The sequence below is a fragment of the Schistocerca piceifrons genome, chromosome 4, assembly GCF_021461385.2.
Source record: "Schistocerca piceifrons isolate TAMUIC-IGC-003096 chromosome 4, iqSchPice1.1, whole genome shotgun sequence".
Lineage (NCBI taxonomy): Eukaryota > Metazoa > Arthropoda > Insecta > Orthoptera > Acrididae > Schistocerca > Schistocerca piceifrons.
The window spans coordinates 20,168,941-20,185,546 of NC_060141.1; the positions used below are offsets into that span (position 1 = coordinate 20,168,941).

The window sequence follows — 16,606 nt, forward strand, 5'->3', positions numbered from 1 at the left end:
GTTCTCTGTAACAATTACACACGGCAATAGCCCAATATAGCTCTCGGAGTTTTGTAGAGCCTCACTTGTAAACTTCTCTTAGAGGAACTCTTTATCTTTTTACATTTTATATAATTAATATGGTTGGGTTAAAACAAGGTTTGTGTAATTCAGTCAATGGAATTGGTTTAATCTGAATGTGGAGTTTACAAAGGCATTAGGTTATTACTGTGTAGTGTTGTTACCCACAACAGTAAGGTTTCATGTAGTCCCCCCACAGAGCTACTCAAGTGAAAATGAAACTGAAACTACCAACAAATTAGTAAGTCATTAGTGATGCAGCTTTCCACAACAGGGTACGCATAAGTGTTCAGAAAGGTAGTTTATGTGTGTTCATGGTTGAGGGTGTATCAGTCATTGTTAGCTGCCACGCATACTAGTTCAAGTGATGGTTCCAGTGATGAAACTGTTGTACTGTATTGTTATTATCATTATCAAAGGAGCAGAATACTAAGATGGTTATGGGTTCATCCATACATGAAAGAAATTTTAATAGACTATTAGAAATTTTAATAATGCTGCAAAAGAGCTCCAAATTTTAGAGACAACATTTTTATCATTTTATTGTATGTCTAAAAGCAGCTATCTACAATTAGTGGAATTCATTTCCCCTGCATTATACAGACAATATACGCACATGTGGGAATACATGGATCCTCAGGAACTGATATTAATTGCTCTCAGGTACAGAAAAGAAAAAGGAAAAAGCTTCTCTAAAAAAAATACAAATTCTTCAAAATATATCTTTTAAAACGTTTGAATTTTACAAAGATTAATTTCGTTCTTCAAATGTTTCTTGCACTACTTTGTAGTGCCCTTCAGGGTCCCACACTTTTTGTACTAGATCAGTGGTCAAATCCGCAAAGCGGAGTGCAGAAAATGTTGACATCTCACCAGCCACTGCTTCACGTCTGAAAAACACTAATGGTGTTGCTGACCCTAATGCTGATGTCTCTTGAGGAGAATCAGCTGAGGAGGGTGACAAAATCTCATTCTCTACCTCTAGGGTTTTTCTTTAAAACAATGTACCTGCTGGTCTGAGTTTTTTTATGACGTCAGGCACTGTACTCGACAGGAACATTTTAACCCTGTACCTATGGTCGGGCCTCAGATGTCCGTTTGTGATGTTAAATATCTTCTCTATTAGCAATTACACATTTTATTTTAATGAAATTTTACATGTTTTCCTAATTTGTCAAGTTAGTCATAATTTTGGCGAAAAAATTATAAAAATTTACCTACAGCTTCGTGCTAAAGTATTGGTGTATGTTTCCTCCCATACATGACTCACAGACCTGTGAGGTTGGGAGCAATTTCCCAACAACCAGATGCTGTCTGTGCAGTGCCTGTTACATCACATGTCACTGTTGACTCGCACTGTTATTCTTTCGGTATTCAATAGTCCTCCTTTTGATAACCAAATGTTTATTTGGTGCATTATTACATAACTCGTGTCTGTTCTACAAACTGAAAATGCTACGAAGAAGAGGACTATCACAAGAGAAAGAAGAGAAAGATAACGAATTTGTTGGAGCAGTCTTCTGATTCTAAAAACCCACCTAGTGAATGTGAATCTTCAAGCAATGATGATAATGAGGCAGGTGTTGCTGAAAACTCAAAACCACACAAAAATGAAAGTCATGAAGAATCCCTTTATGAGGTTAGAGAAGAGCAATTTAGCGCGAATTTTGTTGAGCGTGACTTAGTGTTTTCTCCAAATGGAAATGAAGTATGGGCTACAGCTCCCCAAGATGGAATTTCTGGTAGGCGGAACAAAAAGCTTGTATTGAAAGAAGTTCAGGGACTTACAAGTTACGTACCCGTCACTGACAAAAGGTGTTTGTGACTCAACAAGGAAGGTCAAATTGTTTATGAGGTCTGGGTGGATGCAGATATGCATGAAACAAAAAAGTTCCTTTGTGTTCTGATTCTGACTGGAATTTACAAGTTAAGAAATGAAGATATCAGTCAGCTTCACAGTGTTGAGAATCAGTAACCACCGTTGCATGAAATTATGTCTCGCAACTGCTTCCATTGTTGGGCTTTTTACAGTGTAGCAGGCCAGCATGAGTATAGGTCAAATGACGAACTGAAACCAGTCAGAGAAGTTTTTGAGATTTGGTGAATTGCCTTAGGGATGCCTACACTCCAAGATGGTGCATGACCATGGGTGAACAGTTGGTCACATTTCGAGGTTGCTGTCCATTTCAACTGTACATCCCATCAAAACCTGGTAAACACAGAATGAAGTTCTGGACAACTTGTGACAGTGCAATAAGCTATTGCTTGAAGTGTATTTGGGGAAGGAAAAAGAAACCAGAGCCGTGCGACTTGGAGAGAATGTTGTGAAAACCCTGGTGACTGAGCTTGAAAAGTCTGGACGTAATATCACCAGTGATAATTTTTTTTTACATCTCTCAGGTTAGCTCGTTTTTTTTTTTTTCCCAAAAAATCTCACACTATTTGGTATTATCCGGAGAAAAAAAGGTGAACTGTGTGCCAATTTTGTTACACCCAAAGTATGTGAAGTATACCCTACGTTATTTGGTTTTCAACCAGCTGTGATGATAGTCTCTTACGTATCTAAGAAACACGAAAGTTGTTACCGTGCTTAGCTCTCTTCATGACCGACCAATGGCGTCATCACAAGTAAAGATGCCTGAAATTATAATAACATACAATGCCACAAACGGCAGCATTGACATGATGGGCTAGAAGACACGATACTACAGGGTGAAGAGAAAGACAAGTAGCTGACCATTGATGGTTTTCTTCAACATGATAGATGTAAATGTAATGAATGCATACATAATTTAGATGATGCTAGCTAATAAAAAAAAGAAAGAAAGAAAGAGAGAGAGATGTTGGACTTTCATCATCAATATGGGAAAGCAACTAGGAGGGGTAAAGAAGTCAATGAATTCATTTGTAACACCAGATGTAGGAAAGCCAGTGAAACCACCAACTAAGAAAAGGAGAAGATATGCATACTGTGTCGAGAAGAAAGAAAAAGTCAAATTACATGTCATAAGTGCATGAAACCTGTATGCTTGGAACTTTCTGCTATTGTCAGTAGACACTGCACAAGTTTGTAATAACAATAAAAGTCGCCAGTAAAAGTACAACAATTGTGCTTTTGTCCAATGTAAACTTTAAATAAATACTTATTTTAAAAGTATTTATACCTCAGAAGTCATTCAAATCATATTTAGTCAAAATAGTATCAATTTAAAGAACACGGGCCAGGGAGACCTGACTGGTAAGCAATGCTATACAGATTTTCTGGTAAGCAGAAAGTTAAGTGCTTGTGTTCTTTGCTCTGCATCTGGCGAGCTAGTTTTTTCCTTTTATTTTCCTTGCAGGTGTCCACAGCATCTTGTCTCCCCCCTTTTTTTTATTTACTAGTTGCCTCTATTGTTGAAGCTGAGGGTGATAACAAGAATGCTCATTCTCAAATTACAGAATCTCCTCCTGTGAGCTTATTGACACTTGTCTGCCTCCTCAAACTGAATAGGCTCTTCTTCTTGTTGTGGTGGACTGGGCAAACATTTGGAAGGCATCCCTACTGCTTTAATGCAGGCCACCATAAAGTGCATTGCTTCTGTTAAATAATAAGCTTTTTTACCTCCACAGCCATTTTTAGGTGGCTTCATGTTCCGCACATAAATGGCTCGCAAATTCTTATATCTATCTTTGCAAGTGGCCACTAAAACAAAAAAAAAAAAAAAACAGCCACAATTTATAAACTCTATATTAGATATCAAGTAACCAACTTAAAATTCAATGCTGGTTTCTTAAAAGCAACTTCCTTTGTTTATGGTACAGATACTTGGGAACTGGTTCAACATTTTCATCAACTGCTCTTTATTTCACAAGAGGGGAGGCAACAGTTGGTGGAACTGTGGTGACGATTACGGTTGCTTTGTGGGGCGCTCAATTGCGCGGTCATCAGCATCCCTACAAAGTCCCACTTTTTACACAATCCCATCTAGCCACTATCACAAATGATGATGATGATGGTGATGACTGCATAGATACACTACATGGCAAACGTGTCAAAATTGAGAAATTTGCAAACAGTGGTTCTACTAATTTCAACTATAAATCATATGTATTCGTAGTACTGATGGCTTGTTCTGAAGTTGATGGTATATTCATTACCACAGAAATTTGTTTTGCTGGAAGGAACGACGATGGAGGCATATTCAACAGATCTGCTATAAAATATTGGTCGCAAAATCATGTGCTTGATATCCCTCCAACATCAACACTGAAAAATGTTGGCACTGGTAAACCCCTTTCCATATTACTCTGTAGGCAATGAAGCATTTCCACTGTCAGGATATATAATGATGCCATACCCTCGACGCATTTTACATAATGTCCTAGTCACATCCCACATCCTAAAAATGTGGCTTTCATCGTCAGAGCTGCACGCGTTCCTTCACAGTTATGTAAGGAAATGAGAAGGGCTTGATTACAGGCCAGCCTCTTCTGAAGATTGTACACGCAGTAACGACCACAGCACAAAACCTAATATCTTCTGCAAAGGATCTCAGGAATTATCTGGCAAACTATTTTCTTATGCAATGAGCGGTCCTGTCCTGGCAATGGAAATATGCTATTGCTCAACATAAGCTAGAAATCCATCCTTGAAATTGTATTTGGGCTACATTCAAATAAAACATTTCATACCTGGCATATTATCTTCTTTGGCCACTTCACTCCATGCTCTTTCAGTCTCGTCCTTTCTAGAGTATTTCAGAAGTTTATAACTGTATGGACAGGAAGTTTTTGCACTTCATTCACGAACTTTATGTTAGCTATCTGATCATTCACTTTTGTTAGTGAACAGAGCACTGTTTTGACTGGGCCAAATGCAGAAGCGGAGTAATTTCAGTCATTTCCAAATCGATATGTCGAGTAGCTTGTGGCAGATTACTAAAATGTTACAGACTGGTTAGTAACCAGTAGCACTGTGAGCAACGTCCCATTCAGTTACATGGGTTGTAGCCTGTAGCATATTCATTAGTGATTTCAGTTTCTTTTGAGTAGCTCTGCTAGCAGAGTGCCTTATGACCAATTTTAGGGGCCCGCACGGATGAAACTGTCAAAGTCCCTTCTGAAAGGTATGCCAAACAATTTCATCCTCTGGCTCCTCAGCGAAGAACCTCCCAGGGAAATCCTGGAGTGACTAGGAAACGTGATGTGATATAGGTACCAGTGTTTGGATGGTTGGTTGGTCAATTTGGGGGAGGGGATCAAACAGGGAGGTCATCGGTCCCATCCTCTAGGATGGCAGAAATCAAGAAAGGAACAACACAAACACCACTGTCAAGTCAAGGGAGGAGAGATAAAATGCAAACAGGAGGGAGGCAAATGGAAACGGGGAAAGCAGCGACAACCCAGAAACGCTACGCGTGGTGGGCACCAGCACTGCCACCGACCCATCCTGACACCCACACCGCACCATTATCACGATACAACCGGGGCAACACCAGGGGAAGAAGACACAGGAAAAGAGAAAACAAAAAAGCACAACACGTCAAACAAAATGTAGGTAAGAGGTGCGGAGAACCTGGCCGGTGGGGAGATAAGGCTAAGGCCCGCATAACCAACGCCTACACTAGCTGATGAACTCAAATGCCAGAGGAAAGTTCAAAGACCTATACGTGAGAGTACTTTTGCGAAGAAAATCAAGGACAGAGATAACCATGCGAGGGTCAGCCACTAACACTCGAGACAAGGAAGGTGAGAGGCATACTCAATGACTCAGTGCAGAGAGCCAAAAGGTGGGAGCAATCAAGCAAAATATGGATCACGTGGGCAGCGCCACAACTACAAAGGGGGAGGGTGTGGGGTCTCACTGCATAGTAAAGAACTATGGGTCAACCTAAAATGGCCAATACGAACATGGCGGAGGTTGGTAGATTCCCTCCAGGAGAGGCAGAAGGAAGAATGCCACATGGCGGGAGTCTCCTTGTTGGAGCAATGTTTATTAGACAGGGGGGTAGCCTCCCAAGAGTCAGCCCACAAGTGAGCCCCAAATCCACACACACACACACACACACACACACACACACACACACACGTGGGTCACAGAGAACAGAGGAAGGGGGGGGGGGGGGAGGGGGGGCGTCAGCTCCCTCAGCCAGATGATCAGTAAGTTCATTACTCGGGATACCTAAATGGCCAGGAACTCAAAGGAAATCAGCCGAACAAGCAGCATCACCAAGTTCAGCGAGAAGGTCGTGGATGGCAGAGACCAAGGGGTGGCAGGAAAAACACCGAGTGACAGCCTCAAGGCCACTCACTCAGTCTGTACATAACAAAACTCAGGTGAGGGAGAACTGTTCAATAAAACAAGGGACCCAACAGATGGCCATCAATTCGGCAATAAACACCCCACATGTATCACGTAAGAGATGGTGTTCCATGCCAACAGAAGACGTGAAGGCATATTTCAAATGATTAGTAGGTTCAGAGATATCATAACTACTGGAGCGATGGTGGCTTTTGGTCCCTGGAAGAGATCCATCCGAATGCATGACTGAGAAACAAACCAGGGGGGGAGGGGTAGGTGGCAGGTGGTCGCGAGAGAACGTGGGGAAGAGGGGAGCTGGAGGATATGGCAGAGAGAAGCAGACAGAGCCCGAGGGCGTCTCACTGCTTCAGGGGTCTTGCTTCCTGTCACTTCCAGTGAGTGGTTCTCTCCTGTCGTTTTCGTTGCTAAGCCCAATGGTGATATTCATCTCTGTGGTGATTTTAAAGCCACTGTAAATGCTCAATGCCTCATTGACACTTACCCTATGCCCCGACCTGAAGAATTGTTTACTAAACTTGCTGGAGGCCAGTATTTTTCTAAAATTGACCTTTCAGAAGCTTATCATCAACTTCCTCTCGACCCTGCTTCCCGCCAGTTTCTGGTCGTTAACACGCCTTTCGGCTTCTATCAATACCAACGATTGCCATTCGGGGTTGCCAGCGCCCCAGCTCTCTTTCAGCGATTCTTGGAACAATTATTGCTCACTGTCCCTGGGTGTATAGATTACCAGGACGACATTGTTGTCACTGGCTCCACCACTGACGAACATCTTCAAAATCTCCGCACACTTTTTCATGTCTTACGGACTGCCGGTCTTAAGTGTAATCTTCAGAAATCTCAGTTTTTTCAGGCATCTATCACGTACTTGGGGTTTCAACTCTCTCGGGATGGTATTCGTCCGCTTCAGCAAACAGTCGCTGCGATCGATGCCCTTCCTCATCCTACATCTGTTAAGGAACTGCAGGCCTTCTTGGGGAAAACAGCATACTATCACAAGTTTTTACCGTCTCCTGCTTCGGTGGCTCATCCGTTGCATCGCCTGTTACATAAAAACGTGCCTGTTCACTGGTTCACGTCATGCGATGCGGCTTTCCAGAAATTGAAGACTATGCTGAAACAGGCCCCGTGCCTGGCTACTTATCAACCTGGCCAACATCTTGTTCTTGCCACGGACGCCTCTCAATACGGGGTCGGTGCAGTCCTTGCGCACCGTTTTTCTGACGGTTCTGAACAATCCATTCCTTATGCCTCCAAAACACTCATGGATGCCCAACAAAAGTATTCTCAAATTGAAAAAGAAGCTTTGGCCATTATTTATGTTCTTCATAAGTTTGGTGTTTTTCTCTATGGATCCAAATTTCATCTTGTTACGGATCACAAACCACTTGTTTCCTTGTTTCATCCACCAACGTCACTTCCCGACAAGGCTGCACACCGCCTCCAGCGTTGGGTTCTTTACTTGTCTCGTTTCAATTACGAGATTCATTTCCGGCCGACGGCTCAACATCTGAATGCTGATGCACTGTCTCGCCTTCCCATGGGTCCTGATCTGGCATTCGATAGGGACAAACTTCTGTGTTTCTACCTGGATATTGCCGAGCAGCGGGTTGTGGACTGGTTCCCCATCACCGGGGACCAGCTGGCGGCTGCTACAGGTTCTGACCCTACCGTCTCCCAGGTTTTACGCTGTATTCAAAAGGGTTGGCCAGTTCGTCTGTCCACTAACACTTCTGATCAGTTGCGGAACTACTACGCTTTGCATTACTGCCTCATGGCTAGGGATGGTGTTATCCTCCTTACCACCGAAAATGCTTTGCCGCGTGTTGTGGTAGCTGCGTCTCTGCATGCTTCGGTCTTGCGCCTCCTTCACCAAGGGACTGGGGTGTGTCTCGCACAAAATATCTGGTGCGCTATCATGTGTACTGGCCCAGCATCGACTCTGAAATTGCAAACATGGTGGCTGCCTGCAGCCCTTGTGCGTCACAGGCCGCCACCCAGAAGTCATCTTTGTCACCGTGGCCTTTGCCTGAGAAGCCCTGGGAGCGTATTCATGCTGACTTTGCGGGACCTTTTTTAGGTACTTATTGGCTACTCATTATTGACACCTACTCTAACTTTCCTTTCATTGTCCGTTGCACGTCGCCTATCACCACGGCAACCACCAATGCTCGTGCTCGCCTTCTCTCTTTGGCAGGCCTTCCCTCTACTCTTGTTACTGATAATGGTCCGAAATTTGCCTCTTGCGATTTTGCGGGTTTTTGTGCCCATCATGGCGTCATGCATGTCACGGCCCTTCCGTTCCATCCACAGTCAAGCGGTGAGGCTGAACGACTGGTCCGCACGTTTAAGGCTCAGATGAGGAAACTCCTGGCTTCTTCTGCTGATGATGCGCTTCTCCAATTTCTGGCTTCTTACCGTTTCACCCCCATAGGCGACCACAGCCTGGCTGAGTTTTTACATGGCTTACAGCCCCGAACGCTACTTCATCTTCTGCGGCCTTCCACCTCACGGCCGCGCGTGCCTTCGGGTGTTGCAGTGCGTCATTCGGACCAGCTCGGCCTCGTGTGCCGGCAACGCCTGTTCCGGATGCCGTTACACCACCTTCGGCTCTACCTGACGCTCGGGATACTGGAATCTCTCATTACTCACAACGCAGTCCCCTCACCACCATATCGGTGCCAGCACAAGAACTGACGCTACCAGGAGACGTGCCCATGCAGGAACCAGATGACCATCATCTGTCGGAGCAACTCTACTTGCCTCCTCCTCCTACGGACACAGACACATCGCCCATGTCTCCTGTTATAACAACCGGACTTGCTGCAACGGGCAGACTGGTGCACGGGGGCCCATTAGATTCGACCCCCACGTCTCCTGTCATCTCGACCCATTATCATTGGGGGCACTTCCGTCCGTATGGGAAGCCTCCTCCTCGAGACTTTACGGCCAGTCAAACAACGCCTATGGACGTTAGCACTCTACAGGCCACCTCCATCAAGACCTGTGAAAAAAATTCAAACGGGGGAAAAGTGTTGTGACTCGCCGATCTTTCAAAGTGCCGCCGAGCAGTTACGCGCGCCCTCTACCTGCGGCACTGTCTGCCAGCCATGCAGCAGCAGTGACACCTAAGCGGCCAGCCAGCCAGCGGCCGCTAGACTTGGACTCAGTTATGATTTGACTGTTAAAGTGTCCACACGTCTTACTCTGTTTACTTGATCTGCGACTTTCATGTATTGTGTCTTCCTTGAAATATATTTGTTCTACTTGAAGTTATTACACAGCCAACCTTCAGATGATGGATATGGAGCAACCAAGTGAGGCTGTTGTTGAAAAGAAGACCCAAGAAATGAACTGGGGGACCACAGTAAGGTAGAGCTCTGGATCAGGATGGACATAGTCCACCCTTGGCTTAAAGGGAGAGAACCGAAAACTGTGCGAGACTGTCCATGTGGAAGTGTGCCAGATGTCACCCTGGAGCTGTCATTCCGCAGAGGCCACCGAACAGGAGCTACCCCAAATACACATATCATCGACATGGGTGACCAATCGTTCAGCAGAGGTCAGAGGTCCATTAATAGCGATTACAAAAAGAAGACACTTAATATGAAGCCCTGTGGAATGCCATTCTCCTAGGTCCGAGGAGAGCTGAGAACATTGACTCTGAATGACCCGTGGGACAGGAACTGGCAAAAATAAAAATCAGAAGGGGGCTCCGAAGACTCCACTCATGGAGTGGATGGCACCAAGCTGTGTCGTAGGTCTTACAAAGTTCAAAGAAAACTTCGACAAGATGGCAGCACTGAGAAAAGGCCTGCCGAACTTGAACTTCCAATTGAAGCAGACGATTAATCGGAGACTGTCCTTCCAGAAAGCCACACTGGTAAGGAGATGAAAGGTCCCAAGATTCAAGGATCCAATTGAGCCGATGAGTCACCATCCATTCTAATGACTTGCAGGGGAAATTTGTCAGGCTGATGGGCTGGTAACTATCAAGGGACAACAGATCCTTGCCAGTCTACAGTGTGGGAACCACAATACTGTCTGTCCACTGAGAAAGGAAAATGTCTTGGAGCCAAATACAGTTAAATACCTGGAGGAGATATTGTCATTGTGGAGTATTGAGGTGTTGAAGCAATTTGTTATGGATGATGTCAAGCCAGGAGCTGAATTATGAAAGAAAGAGAGGGACAGAAGGAGGTCTCATTCAGTAAAAGTATTGTAGGATTCCACTTGACAAGGGGTAAAACATCAGTGGGAAGCTTCAGCCCTCTGTTTCCGGAGAAGGAAGGCGCTGGACAGGAGGCTGACACCGATGCCGTGGCAAAATGATTCACGAGGTGTTCCACGAGAACTGATGGATCTGAACAGAGGTCACTGGGAAGCGCAAGGCCTGGAATGGAAGACTGCCGCTTACAAGCTTGGAGGGTGACAGAAGAACCGAGTGAGGGGACAAAGCATTGCCAACACACCCGTCGGCTCTGTCTGATTAAATTATGGGCTTTGGCGAAAAGACGTTTAAAGGTAATAAGACTAGTGGAGGACGGGTGCCACTGAAGATGTTGCAAGGCGCAACAATGACCACAGACAGTAGTGGCAATACCTGCACTCCACCACAGAACTGGCTGACGATAAACAAGGCCTGTCAAGTGGAGACCAGCAATGCCTGCAGCGCAGGTCATCTTAGCGGACAGATTACGGACAACTTCATCAATGCAACCTGATTAAGACAATGGAAACATGACGTGGGAGGTATATAGAGGCCAATCAGCACAATGGAAAGCCCAGTGGGGAAACCCCGTCATTGGGAGGTGGGAAGGGAATGAGAGAGTCAATGGAAAGTGGTCACTACCACAGAGGTCATCATGTGGCGACCAGTGTAAGGAACGAAGAAGGGGAGGAGAAGAGAGCGGAAGATCAATGGCAAAGAAAGTGCGATATGCAGCACTAAAAGAACTATCATTAGGAAGGCAAGGTCATGGACTGCAAGAAAATGGTCAATGAAGAGCCTCCGACTAGATGAAGGACGACTCCCCCACAAAGGGTGTGGGCATTAAAATCCCCGAGGAGGAGGAATGGAGGGTGGAATTGCTGAATGAGTGCAGTTACAGCAGCAGACGTAGGTGGCCTGTCAGGAGGGAAAAACAGATTGCAAACCATGATGGCAGAGTCCAAGTGGATGCGAACGGCAACTGCTTCCAATGTGGTACGAGGTGGGAGCCACTTACTAACAATATCCTTATGAACCAAAGTGCAGACACCACTGGAAGCCCTCAAATGGCTGTCCCGTTTCTGACAGAAAACAATGAACCCACAAAGGATCAGTGAGTGTGCATCAGTAAAATGAGATTCCTGGAGAATGACACAAGCTGCCAAGTAAAAGGCAATAAGGGATTGCAACTCTGGGAGGTGATAGCAAAACCCATTACTGTTCCTCTGAATTATCACAGATTGGGTATCCAAATGGGAGGCAAATTTGCTGGAGCCAACCACACTGCTGGGTCACCATCCACCAGCAATGATGACGGGGCAGTATCCATAGATAAGTCGCAAGGGGGGAGGTGGCACCTAGGGGGCACTAAGGGGGTAGTGGGACCTTGTCCTGGAACTTGTGGTTTTTTTCCCCCCCTCCTCCTCCTCCCCTTTCATAGATGGAGGAGGGCAGGGCACTGAGGGAGAGCAGGCTTCTGCTAGATCCAGAGTTGGTGCACAAACTGTGTGTCCCATGGCTGAGTTACAGTAGCAGACCTCCGGCCTGAGAGTCGCCAGGGGGAAGGAATGGAGTCCCATCACTGGTGGGCACTGAAGAAGGGGGCACTTCTTCAGCCAGGAAGGGGTAGCACACCTAGTGGGGTGGGCATGGGAGCCGCAGGGGAAGGAGAGAGGGACGGGACAAGGGTAAGGAAGAGGGAGGAGGGGGAAAGCACATACCAGAGGCAAAAGTAGAAGTCATCAATGCGAGGTGGAGGCAGTCATATTTTTGATGAGCCTCAGTGTAAGATAGACGATCCAAGAACTTACTGTATCTCCTTTCCTTTCTTGTAGGCCGAGCAATCTGGTGAGTGTGGAGATTGACAGTTGTGACAATCGACACACACACTGGCGGCCAAACACATGGTTCGCCTCACAGAATGGGTTTGAGTCACCACATAAAAGGTTCGCCACAAATGAGGAAGACATGTGCCCGAAATGCAAGCAACGAAACCACCTCACGGGTAGCAGGACATACGGTTTCACGTCACATCGATAACACAAGGCTGACCTTCTCTGGGAGGGTGCCTCCCTCGAAAGCCAGAATAAAGACACCGGTATCGGTGTGGTTGTCCCTACAACCTTCCTCCACACATTGGACAAAGTGAATGCCCTGTCATTCCAGAACGCCCAGAGTTCCTCGTCAGTTTGAAGGACGAGGTCCTGATGAAAAATGTCTCCCTGGACCATTTTCAGATAATGGTGAGGTGTAATAGGCACCAGACGCCACCAAGATGATCACAAGCACAAAGAGCTGCACATTCTGCTGAAGAAGCAGCTTTGATCAATAGGGAACCCGAACAGGCAAGACTCCACATTGCCAAACTTGTCTCATATATTTTCCACCACCCTTGGTGCCGTGAATGTGTCCGCATCTGTCCTAGTACAGACCAGGTAGCATGAAAGTATTTCACCCCAAGCTGACAAGCCTATCCCTAATCTGAGGCTGTAGACAGGGAAGGGAAGGCTGCAGAGTCACAAGAAGCAGCATTCAATGATCTGTTGCCACTCAAAGAGCAGGCCTTAAAAGAACGGACAGACTTTTGGACCTTGGTACGTTTCATACACAAAGCATCCTCCTTGATACCACCCACTCTGATAAGGGGCTCGCCCCATGGAGATATCAGAAGTGCCACATGGTTACATAACAGCCCCATCACATGTACTGGCTACATGTGGTAGTGACCTGCAGGAGGGGGGGGGGGGGGGGGGACCAGTCTTTGGAGTCTATCTTCTTTCTCTCTTAGGTTCTATGATACTTAGTCTTTCTTTTCCTTTCTTTCTTCTCCTCCTGGAGTATCTTCATCATCCTCCCTCTTTGCTACACTCAGTAGTCTCTGTCGTGGAAGCCTTCTTATATCCATTTATCAAAACTTGTATTCACAAGCTTGACCAAGATGTAGAACACATCCAGTGATTTTCATAAGTGTTATGAGCATTGCTAGAAAAGCCTGATTAGTTCACTAGAGAAAACCAAGACCAGGGCTGCCACAAGATTTCCCAAGTGAAATTCCCTGAAGTTTTCCTCATTCCCAGACAAGTTTTAGCATTTTTCCCTGACAAATTTTGTGATGTCAAGGATGAGTGAAGACATAAGCGGACAAAAAAAATGTAGGGCCTTCTGTATTTCTAAACTTTTGAGCAAAAATCTTAAGTACTAACATCAACATCTTTTTGTAAAGAACTGTATTTAGACGGAGGAAGCAAGCCAAATGGTATGTGCGTTTCATTAAGACCACTGATGTTACTTTTTTAACAATAAAAGAAAACACATTTGGTGGCAAAAATGTGTGTTTCCTCGGAGTCACAAGAAATAAACTTAGAGAAAAGTAGGCCTCTTGAAGGAAGTGTATAAGGTGGGGAAGAGTTGTGTAAACCAACAGTACAGGCGACCGCCAACAATATGGCGGTTCTTCTATGTTCGTTATTGTGATTTACTACCCATTGTGCACTTATGTCTATTATTTAATTGGTGTTGCTTGTCCACCTGCTTCGCTGAGTGGTAACGTGTTTGCCTACCACGCAGTGGGCCCGGGTTCACTTTCGAGCCGGCTTGAAGGTTTTCTCTGCTCGTGGACTGGGTGTTGTATTGTCCCCATCATCATTTCACGATCACTGATGAGCAAGTCGGCCAATGTGGCATCACTGGAATGAAGACTCACAACCCGGCAGTCGAACTTCCCCGGTTAGGGCCTCCCGACCATCAATGCCACACGATCATTTCATTTACAGGTATTGTGCGATTTTTCTTTCGAGATATATACGAGTTCACATCGTACAAACCACCACGACTGCCACAATTTTATTCTTCTTATAGTCGACACTTTCTAATACGTGGACTACTTTCAAAGTACCAAAATATACTAGAATAAATAAAATGTCTATAAAATGCCACACTGTACAATGTATTGTGGTGAGACAGTCGCAATTCCTGAAACCCACGGTCTGTGGCCTCTGGCCTGTTGTGGAACACCGCAGTCCTAGGTCCACGGATAAAACCTGGAAATCCCCTGCAACACGCTACACACAAACAGACCAGGCCTGCGGGGAGATTGGTGAAACTAGATCCGATGTGCAGAGCCTGCAAATTGGTGGGAAATGATGGGCTTCAGGTCGGCAGGGCCAATCTGTTCAGAGATACCTGCAGAAATGGCCTGCGGTTTTGACCCATTAGGAAGTCCACTCTTGTGGCTGGTATTCACGTGTCGCTGTAACCGTGCTGACAAAATGAGACCGCAGTGATCAATCCGAGCAGCAGATAACTTGCAAGAATACTCTGAGAATCAATAATAATGAGGATAGATAGCAACTCCACGTGAAGGTAATCACTGAGATATGCAGAGAGGCACCCAGAAAAGACAACCACACTCTCGCAACTAAATTTTCGGGCATGGCCTTTGTCAGAAAACGAGAACACACACTTCCACCCAGACACAACTCGTGCACACATGACCACCGTCTCTGCCCACTGCAGCAATCGTCTCTCCAAACAAACTGCTCCTCACACCTCCCTGCTCTCGTCGGCAACTGCTAGACTAGTGGCAAGAAGTGGTGGCAGCACTGGCTGCAAGTTGAGGGGAGTGGTGGGCAGGGGAGAAGCGGTAAGAATGAGGGAGTACGAAAGCAGTGCACGTACTCAGCTGCCCCCAGCCAGTGCCTAAGCATTATATCTCAGTAAACAAACCCCTTTTTTTTCTTAAAATTTTCCATGGTCCCATATTTATAACATAAGATAGATCATCTGGTAGAAAGAATAAAAACCATAATCAAAGTGAAGTTGAGGCAAATGCATGCCTATTATTAATGGTTTACAATTCACTGTGGAGCATTCACATGTAATTAAACATCAATAAGCATATTTATTACAAACAAGATACAAGTACAACTGTGACTGTACATCAAATAGACACAAGGTATTAATACTTGTAGCGAGAAGGTTAAAAGTGGTATTGGCCTTTGAATATTTACAGTTTGGTTACCTTTCCACAGTAATGATTGACATCATTCACCTAAACCAAGAAATCTGCTGCAGTCTAACATATCACTTCGGTGAAGTGGTGTGTTCCACAAGCATTTTTTGAACCGATAAATGGTGAACACAATCATAAAAAGTTTATTTTCATAATTAATTAGTATAACCTACTGTTTCAACATCCATTCCAAAATGGGTGGACGTAGCTTATCTGCAATCTGGGACTGTGATAAAAATTACACCACATTCGCGGTACCTGCTGGTCGGGTGCCTTATTCCATACTGTCAGGTCCAACCTTGAAGATATGGTGTGACCCATGGAGGAAGAGCAGTCATGACAATGCCAATGACATCACGAGGCGAGGACAAGAGGAAACTTGTTATGCACTCGCTCAATTGGAATCTGTTAAACAAAACTGACCACTTTTTGGACTTAATCCTTACTAATGTAATTGTGATGCTCCAAATGTTGAAATGACATTACAATTCACAGTCACTGTAAGAAAGACTAGAGTATATGATATGCTGTTTATGAGAAGCCTTGTATTTATTTCAAGAATTGGAGGTTGGATTTGTACCCTTTAACTACCAGCATTAACTGCAGCACTTCGAGGTACGGAGAGGTTAGGAAGTGTGGTGAAATAATAAAGTGAGCAGGACTGAATAGTAAGATGTCAGAACTCCCAATCAGACTTTACTTCACCATCTGATATCACGGTAAAGAACTAGCAGAATATTCCAGCTTCACCTGAAATATCACTGACATTTGAAGATGGGGAGTGATGTGGACAGTAAATTACCAGTTATATTTTCTAAGCATTGTAGACACTTTGGTTATTTGTATCATTTCTGAATTTCAAATGAATGACTGATGTGAAAGGTATTGAAGATTACGATTACATGACATAATTAATTATATTCTGTCAAAAAATTGTATATTTCCTGCAAAATATGGATAAAATTAATGCGTATATTTGCACAAGTCCTTCCACTTAAAATTTCTTTCCCCTTATGTGATAGTT

At 44.9% G+C, this 16,606-nt stretch overlaps 1 protein-coding gene across 2 annotated transcripts in view; it reads right to left on the reverse strand.

Annotated features, from left to right (window-relative positions):
• Window positions 1–16,606, reverse strand: part of LOC124795199 (BRCA1-associated RING domain protein 1-like) — a 202,600-nt gene that overhangs the window by 171,240 nt on the left and 14,754 nt on the right. The gene's annotated exons all lie outside the window — the stretch shown is intronic.